This window comes from Triticum dicoccoides, chromosome 6A, assembly GCF_002162155.2.
Source record: "Triticum dicoccoides isolate Atlit2015 ecotype Zavitan chromosome 6A, WEW_v2.0, whole genome shotgun sequence".
NCBI lineage: Eukaryota > Viridiplantae > Streptophyta > Magnoliopsida > Poales > Poaceae > Triticum > Triticum dicoccoides.
In genome coordinates this window covers 227,799,126-227,807,656 of record NC_041390.1, presented here as the reverse complement: position 1 = coordinate 227,807,656, position 8,531 = coordinate 227,799,126, and the positions used below count along the sequence as shown (strand labels likewise).

Here is an 8,531-nt window from a genome sequence, read left to right as displayed (position 1 = left end):
TCTCACTCTCTCACCACTGCTCCTCCCATCATCATGGAACTGCAGGAGACGAACATGCTGTGTTGGGATGGAGGAGAAGGGCATGGGGATGTTAGTCACCAGTGACGAGCCTGCCCAGATCTACTTCTCCACAGAGGTACACCACCACAAGGTGTTCAATGTTTGGATGCGTTCTTGGGATGAATTATGTTATCTTTAATTTCTTGTGGTGGGTCGTGCAGGCTTGACGTACATATCCATGACTACTTGCTCAAGTGAAATATCAAAATTGCCAACATGTTCCTGGTAGAGGGGGAGATGCTTCCTGAATCCTTCAATTTGTAAGTACCATTGTTGCTTCTGTTTAGTATGCTTCAAGTTTGGAAGATTGACAAAATGTGGCCAGCTTGCTCCAGGGCTTTAAGATTGGAAGATGCAAAAACATGAAGCAATTTATTCAGTTGTTTTTCTGTTTGCATAGTGGTCCACAAGGCAGATCATCTTTATCTCAATATTCACACAAAAGCTGATCTTAAATGGTTTGGTTAATGCCAGATTTATTTGGTGACATGATTTTGGAGGTTTAGTTCAGTTTAAAAGAAAATGCCATGTGACTTTTATTATTGATGTCTAAATTAGAGATCATATGCAAATAATCTTTTTCAATTGATATGGTAATTTACAGTAGATAAATGTTATTAGCTCTATATTATGGATTATTTCCCATGATTTTTGGGTCTGGTTGGCATAGTGATATTATCTTACAACTATCCCTTCCTACCTATAAGTATAATGTCTGTCCAGATCTTGCACTAAGCCATTATTTATGAAGACTTACCTTTGGAAAAAATTATAAAATTCTTTGTACTAGCTAACTTTGCTTATCGAGATTGCATTGACATAGTGTTCGATCTTGCCTTCTATTGTTACTAATGCAAGTTGCAAGGTCAGTTTAGTCTAATGCAACCAGGATGAATGTGCATCAGTCTGGAATTGAGATTCTCAATATTCACATTGTGGATAACAAGGTACCTAACTATGTATATAGTGAAGTCTACTTCTTTTGTCCTTCCTGTTGTTAATAGCTTTTGCATCGCTATTAGCCAATCAGCAGGATTTGAATCATTATATGAGTGCAAGGAGATGTCATGTGTCATGTAAATTGTAAGTTATGTAGGGCTTGGTTATTGCAGTTTTGGGTTGGGTTGCGAGCACCTCATCTACTCAACATCAGCTATACTTGATGTGTGCTTGCATATATGTATCTGCCGCATATCATGATACTAACGACACTTTCCTGCTACCTCGGTACTTCAGTATGGTACAACTTTTCTGAAAAGTAATAAGGTAAATTAGTCATTGTTTTGTTTGACCACACGGAGGGCGCGCAGCCGGCTCTCGGACCCTAGAAATTCCGGTTTCTGTTTCTTCTTCCATCTTTATTTTCTCTTTCCTTTCTCTACACCCGATTGACACTAATTTGTTTGTGTGCTTTCTTATTTGTTTTGCAAGTACATATCATGGTGTCGATTGCTGACTCGCCTTTCAACAGGCAGTGCAGATTTCTTGGGTGTTCAGGTAGCTTATTTTACCTCCCCCTCCCCTCTATTTTTTTAGTTATGTTTGATGCAATCTTGATAATTGTTTGTTCTCGAACGGGTTCATAGATGGTAGTAGAACTTCTAAAAACATTTGATTTCTCATTTCATAAGTGAGTTGTAGGAGATTCTCCATCTACAATTGCAGTGAACTGTATGTTGCAGTACGATTCATATTTGTAATTTGATCCCGAGATAAACAATAGTGGACGTATGTCCTGTCTTTTATAATGAGAAGTACTTTCGTGTGTAGTGGAAACAAATGATTTTATTAGTATGCCTAATCAAATGGTTTCGGAGATCCTAGGTTTCTGTAATCTACAGTGGTTGGTTCGAACTTATTTGGTCCATTGAGCAGCATGATAATTAGTTTGATAAATATATTAGATAGTAGATATGAATATTGCTTCTTTATAGTCAACCGCCAGTATTTGATTATCCGGGTATTAGTAGGAATTCTAGCCACAAGATTTTCTTCACCAAGATGTATATAGACACAACTTTCTAGAAAGCTAAAATAAGTAGTATGTTCAGGAAGCTAGCTTACAAGAATTTCGTTTTTGGTTTTATGCCAATCTCGGTTGGTGAATTTTTTTAAGGCGCGTTCTCATAATTTTTACGTTCTTTGTAAGCTTGGATGGTCTGTTAATTTACTTCCTTCATCCTCCCTCCTGGTGCTGACACTTCAGTAATACTTTTTGTATTGTTCAGCAAATTCAGTGGTGTACTATTTAGTAACAATAGGATCGGTGATTTATGATGATGTGCAATGGTTGATAATGATAGTAGAATAGTAAAAATACAGTTATGTTAAAGGTCCGAGCTTAAACTTGGTTATAATAGGATCGTGGAAAACAGTTAATACTTATTTAAAAAAAATCTGAGCATTGTGCTTGATTATCCAAATCCAGAGCTTTTATCGGCTCTTTAGTAATCTGTTGGGAAAAACTTTCCTTGTAACATCCAGTCAAGTTTCGTTTTCTATTCATGCATATACTTCATACGAAGCTGCATGTTTGGTTGGTCTATTCACTGTTGTCCTTTCTTTGCAGCTTTGGAATATACAGTAAGGTGAATGGCTAGCAATCAGGATTCTCAGCTGTCCAATCAACCAGAAACTTGAGGTGGGATTTCTCTTAATTTCCTTTTGGAGGTATATATAATTTGGAGTACACATGTCTATGTCTCGCATGTATACCTACAAGTAGTGAGCATTCTCTTAATTGTATGAGAGTAAACAACAAATTACTGGATACATGATATAGTTGTTTGGGTCAGGAAATTTGGGTGATTTTGTTTGTGGTGCTCAAAATTTCACTGCAACTTTTTAGTTCCATTCTTAGCTATGGTATGTTGTGTGATGCTAAAACCTGCCTCGAATAGATAGATGGTGCATTGCTGATTTGAATGCTGAAATATCTTTCTGACCCTATACAAAAAATATTGTTTTGTGTAAATAATGCATTGCATACTTTTTACTGTTGGCGAATTAATTATTTATGTATAGTTACTACCAAATTATCAGAATAATAAATCTATCACTCGCTCCAATTATTTGTAATTCTGGGTTAGGCTTTTCTTATCTAAACTACTTGATGTGACAAAATATCTTAAACAAGCTCTGTGATTTGTATGCTCTCTTATATTATCAAAGATGATTGCACTTATATGATATGTTTGATACTTCCTATATAATCCGAAAGAAAAAATAACTGATGTCCCGCTCCCTGCAGGCCTGCACTCGCGTCGTGCCCTTTCCTCTCCCTGCCGCCTCGCCTCTCTCCCTGCCTGCTCGTTGCCCCGGTCGTCTCTGATGGTGCTCCTAGATGTGCTATACATCACCTCCTCACCTCCTTGGCCACTTCGGTGCCCATGGCATTTGTGCTCGTCGGCGGGATGGTGCAAGGCGCAACTCCGACGTGGTTCCTCACTGGTTGGATGGCGTTCAGGCGCAACCCCGGTGCCCTCTGAGTACTGCCTCGGCTACAACCTCCCTCCGTGAGCTCCATCTTCCCCTGCTCTGCTTCAGCCACTATATGGGACATGGCCAGGGCTATCATGATCAGTTATGGCTGATATAGGCATGCTCTCAAGCAGTCGAGGCACTTGTGGGTATTAATTTGGATCCTCCCTCGTTTCTTTGAGCTGTTTTGATCACGTTCTTATTTTAGTGGCTCTGTCCTTGGATGGTCATTTCTAATGAGTGATAACCAGGGCAGTTAAACCCTCGTAAGAACATATTGATCCGGTGATCCATCCAGAAATCCAGAAATAAGTCCATCCAGAAATAAGAATAGAAGCTCCTCAGGCCGCTCCTCAGCGATTTGGGATTCCTGGCCATCGGATCTGGTTGCTTGATGGATCTTGGGCCGTCGGATCGACCCCCGTAACGACCTCGTCCGTCGGATAAAAAGAAGTTACTGCTGGAATGAATAGTTACTCCCAAAATGAGATATCTCGTGCTACCGCGTTTGAATCACGTGCCCCATCGGTCGGAAGCCATTCTTGCTAGGGCAATGATGATTAGCCGTGGGTATCAAGTTCGGTCCTCCCTCTTGTCTCTAGAATCCTTTTTGATCCTGTGATACTTATTGTTCTGTCCTTTGGATGGTCATTCTTATTGAGTGATAACCAGGGCAGCTCCACTGTATAAACATATTGATCTTGTGATAAGAGATGATGGGGGTAGATTATATGATCGAGGAAAGGCAAATCTGAGCCCATATGCATTGAACCCTGAACCCTTTTTATTTGCACGTGCCCCACCGGTCGGAAGCCATCCTTGCTAGGGCGATGATGATTCGTTGTGGCTGAAATAAGTGTGCCTTTGAGCAATCAAGGCACCTGTGGGTATCAAGTTGGGTCCTCCCCTTTGTCTCTAGAATCCTTTTTGTTCATGTGATACTTATTGTTCTGTCCTTGGATGGTCATTCTTGTTGAGTGATAACCAGGGCAGCTCCACTGTATAAACAGATTAATATGGTGACAAGAGATGGCGGGGGTAGATTATATGATCGAGGAAAGGCAAATCTGAGCCCACTATGCATTAAACCTGAACCCTTTTTTTTGTATTTAAAGGTGTTGCTTATTTATGCTCCAGTGTTTATAGCCATCTTATGTGAATATTTCTTCTCTCTCATACCTTTATTGCATATAAGTTGTTCTTGACTTTTATTGTTTGTTGTTGGTCCTTGATTTCATCTGGTTAAGAGTAAGCAAGTTGTCGGTTCAATGGCTTGTTTTAATTTATTGATAAACCAGCAGAAACCACGGTGTCATGTTTCTAATAACAGTGTCTTTAGGCTGGTTAATGTTTGTATTGGAGCCACTACCTTTTATTTCTCTTATTTCTTACCATCTTCCTTGCTTCTCTGGCTGTTTCACGGTTGGGACGGTGGTGTTGCGTGGGGGCTGTCTTGCGGGTCGGCCGGAGAGGGAGCACACCGAGTGGGCTTCTAAGATGGCTGAGGTGATTATTTGCTCCCTTGTTTGTCTTTCCCTTTGTGATGTGTATGTGCTCATCAAGGGCTTTGTTGTTTTTTAGGGATTTGTCTAGGGTTTTCTGGTTAATCCATTCTGATTTTGGTCTGCTCATGCTCTTGGCTTCCGGACCGTGGTGATCAAGGTGGTCTGGCTGTCGCCGCCGGCCCTGCTCGACGATGCCGCACCCCTGCTCGATCACTTTATAAAAATAGCATATGCAGAAGTGAAAACGAGTCAAACAGATGATCAGTGCCTCAGTCCTTCAGTACTTGAGGTATGTGTTGACTGTATTAATGCTGTTCTGTTTTTAGTGGCCAATATTTCTGACGAGTGTATAAACCCACAGTTGACCATAGTCCGCATATGAGTTCAATTGGTGTCTAAGATAATTAGTAGCATGATTTTATAAAGCTCCAGTTCCATGGTTTTGAGCACTTGTGTTTAATTGGAATCACTTGTTATTATAGAACTATGTTGTTGACTATAGTTCCATGTAGCTTGAGTATTTATCTGTACTTGAAGTCTACAAGTGTTTTCTTAAGTATACCAGAACCACCTGACCGAGAATAATTAATTTCGTAACTATTAAGTAAACTTGCTCCATAATTAATTTCGTAACTATTAAGTAACTATTACGTAAAGCTTGCATGCATTTGAAGGCATGTTCCATCCTTGAATATATACTAATATAAAGGCAGGTTACAATTGTGCGCAGGTAGAAAATTCATCATTTTAGTGTCCATCTGAAGAATCACATCGTAATAGGAACAGGGACTATGCATGACATGTTGATAGGAGTCTGATATGATAAAAAATAGCACTCATCCAACTGCTAACTGAATATGCTGGAAATTAGCTCATAGTGACATATATTATTACTGGAGCATACTGTCCTAGACTTGCATATTCAAAATTAATGCATCTCATGCAGTAGTGCCATTTGTCGACACACCATATGATATATGAATGAAACCATAAAAGTGTATATGAACCTGTATAATCTGGCACTTGGTTTCATGCCTCCAGCAATGTGATGTCCTTTTTATGTTATCATGGCGTATAGATAATTAAATGATGATTCACTCACCCTTGATAATGTCTCCGTCTCTTGAGCTAAGAACACGCTGTCAACATAACGGAACAACATGGAGCTGCAGACATGCACTTGGAGCACAGGTTGACTCGCAGATCCGTCTGCAATCTCCCAAACAAATGAGTAGCACCGTGCAGTCGTGGGCTTGCAGCAGGTTGGTGGGTGAATGGTCATAGCGCGGGCATGTCGACTGCTGCGAGTATTCCATTCAAGTCGACAACTACAGTTGCAAGAGGTGTGTTGTTTACTTGGAGATTTTTTTAGAAAATCATCAATTTATTTAGCATTAGTTAAATCAGTTTGTCAGCTGAGCTTTTGATCTTGATGGTAGTGAGAATTCTGATGGTAGAAAAATTTCTGCTATTGAGATGGTTCTTCTATTTTTTTTTGTACTCCTAGCTTACATCCTTTCTTTTACCTTTTTCCCTTGAAAAGCCAGGTAGAAGTTCTGTTTAAACACTTATATATAGAAGACTAAGAAATTCTTTTTGTTCTTCTTGCTGTTGGCTGGTAGCTTTTAGTAGCAATTTGGATAATTATGTGCATAATATTCTGTTCGATTTTGAGGCATGAAAGGTCGGGGATTCTGTTGTGGGTGGATCATGGCCTCCAGAACCCATCATAATTTTTGGATGGAAGTTTGTCGTCGTTGTAATGATCATATTAGATTAAATTTTCCCCTGCGTGTTCCCAGGTCGAAGTGAAGGGAGTTGTTCTTATAGGCGTAAGCTTATCGAGAGAAGTGATTCCTGCATTTGCTCGTATACTCCTGCATACTCCTCTGAGGAAAAAGCACATGGTGTGCCCACCTGTACGTACTGAAATCACTCAGGTGATCAATCGACGAGCATGGTTTGATGCCACCAAGTTGACAACAGACGTTCTTAATCTTTACAAGGTATAAACTTGCATTAGTTTACATTTACCTTTTAATCAAATGTTAATTTCCTTTAGTCAGTTAGTTATAGATTCAGCTACAATGTGGCATTGAGTTTCTTATTTGTTTCTTTGAGTAGCAAGTGCCATGTATTCATGTCATATTACTGCTTCCAATGTTCCTGGTCATGTCATTTTCTTTCCTACGAATATTTCTGGTAAAAGTGTACTCTTGCAGGGAGCAGTAGAAAATTTGCTAGAGAGAAGTGTGTATATTCAGTTGCTCGATGGATCCGTCGTGCTCTTGGATGAGGGTGCCAAGGCACTCGTATTGTCAACACTTCGTGAGATGTCTGGCAGTGCGTGCATTGCGCTGTTTGAGCTTTGCATACAAGGAAGATCTGGCAGAATTTGCAACATATGATCGTGAAGAGCACCCCGATCACAAATATCTACTTGATCCTGCATACTACTCTTCCATAGAGAGTATATCTGATATTCTGTGGTTTTGTTGGTCTAAGGGTGAGACCTTCTCACTCCATGGTAATTTGGTAAATAAATATGCGGTCCTAATTTGACAACTGCATGTATCTTTAACATAATTATTACTATACTACCACAGGATCCTCCACGAGAAGAAGTCCACAAAGCAATTGAAGATTGCAGGGCTGCTGGTATACGTGTTATGGTGATAACAAAGAAACAGCAGAGGCGATATGCTGCGAGGTTGGGGTTTTTGGTCCCAGTGAAAACATTAGCTCAAAGAGCTTTGCAGGGAAGGAATTTATGGCTCTTCCTGATAAGAAGAAGCTGTTGAGGCAAACATGTGGCCTTCTCTTCTCAAGGGCAGAGCCAAAACATAAGCAGGAAATTGTTAGTCTGCTCAAAGAAGATGGTGAAGTTGTTGCAGTGACTGGTGATGGAGTGAATGATGCACCGGCTCTGAAATTTGGTGATATTGGAATTGCGATGGGCATTACAGGGACTGAGGTCCGCCTTCATTCTCTTCTTTAAATCAGTCGTCCTTTTTAGTTCTATTTTTAAGATCCATTCCTATTTCGTGTAATTCATCGTTAGCTTATTTGATTATTTTTATTTCCATAGAAAAATGTCACCTGCTTACATCTCAAGAGTATTGTTTTAGGCTGCACCTGATCACCTTACATATGCAATTGAATCCATTTGTTAGTGTCTGATTGTTTTCTATCACTTAAGGTGCTTCTATCTATCTATTGAACTTCACACCCGAATAGAGATTAAATGTTATTGCTTCTAATGTTCCTGTTGTCGTGGATTCTGATTTTTAGGTGTCTGAAGAAATGTCGTTTATGTTGCATAGTATAATGGTTATTTTTTAGTTATTTGCAGTAAAATAAATCGAGGTTAGATCACTTGATATTCTACATAACCTTTATGTGTTTCAGAAAAAAAAACTGTGCGGTTTTGTATACGTTTCATCCAGATTCTTTTTAAAGTCCCCCTATTTGAGTGTATGCTTTAGG

General features: G+C 39.7%; 1 long non-coding RNA gene across 2 annotated transcripts in view; it reads left to right on the top strand.

The window, feature by feature from the left end:
- Nucleotides 1-304, top strand: part of LOC119315205 — a 740-nt gene extending 436 nt beyond the window's left edge. The window contains exons 2-3 of one of the 2 annotated variants that reach the window (XR_005152628.1): nt 46-136; nt 222-304. This is a non-coding gene — a long non-coding RNA (uncharacterized LOC119315205). Of the gene's footprint in view, nt 1-7; nt 137-221 lie in introns of those variants that run through there. The other variant, XR_005152627.1, reaches the window with a different exon arrangement.
- Nucleotides 305-8,531: the final 8,227 nt, after the last annotated feature.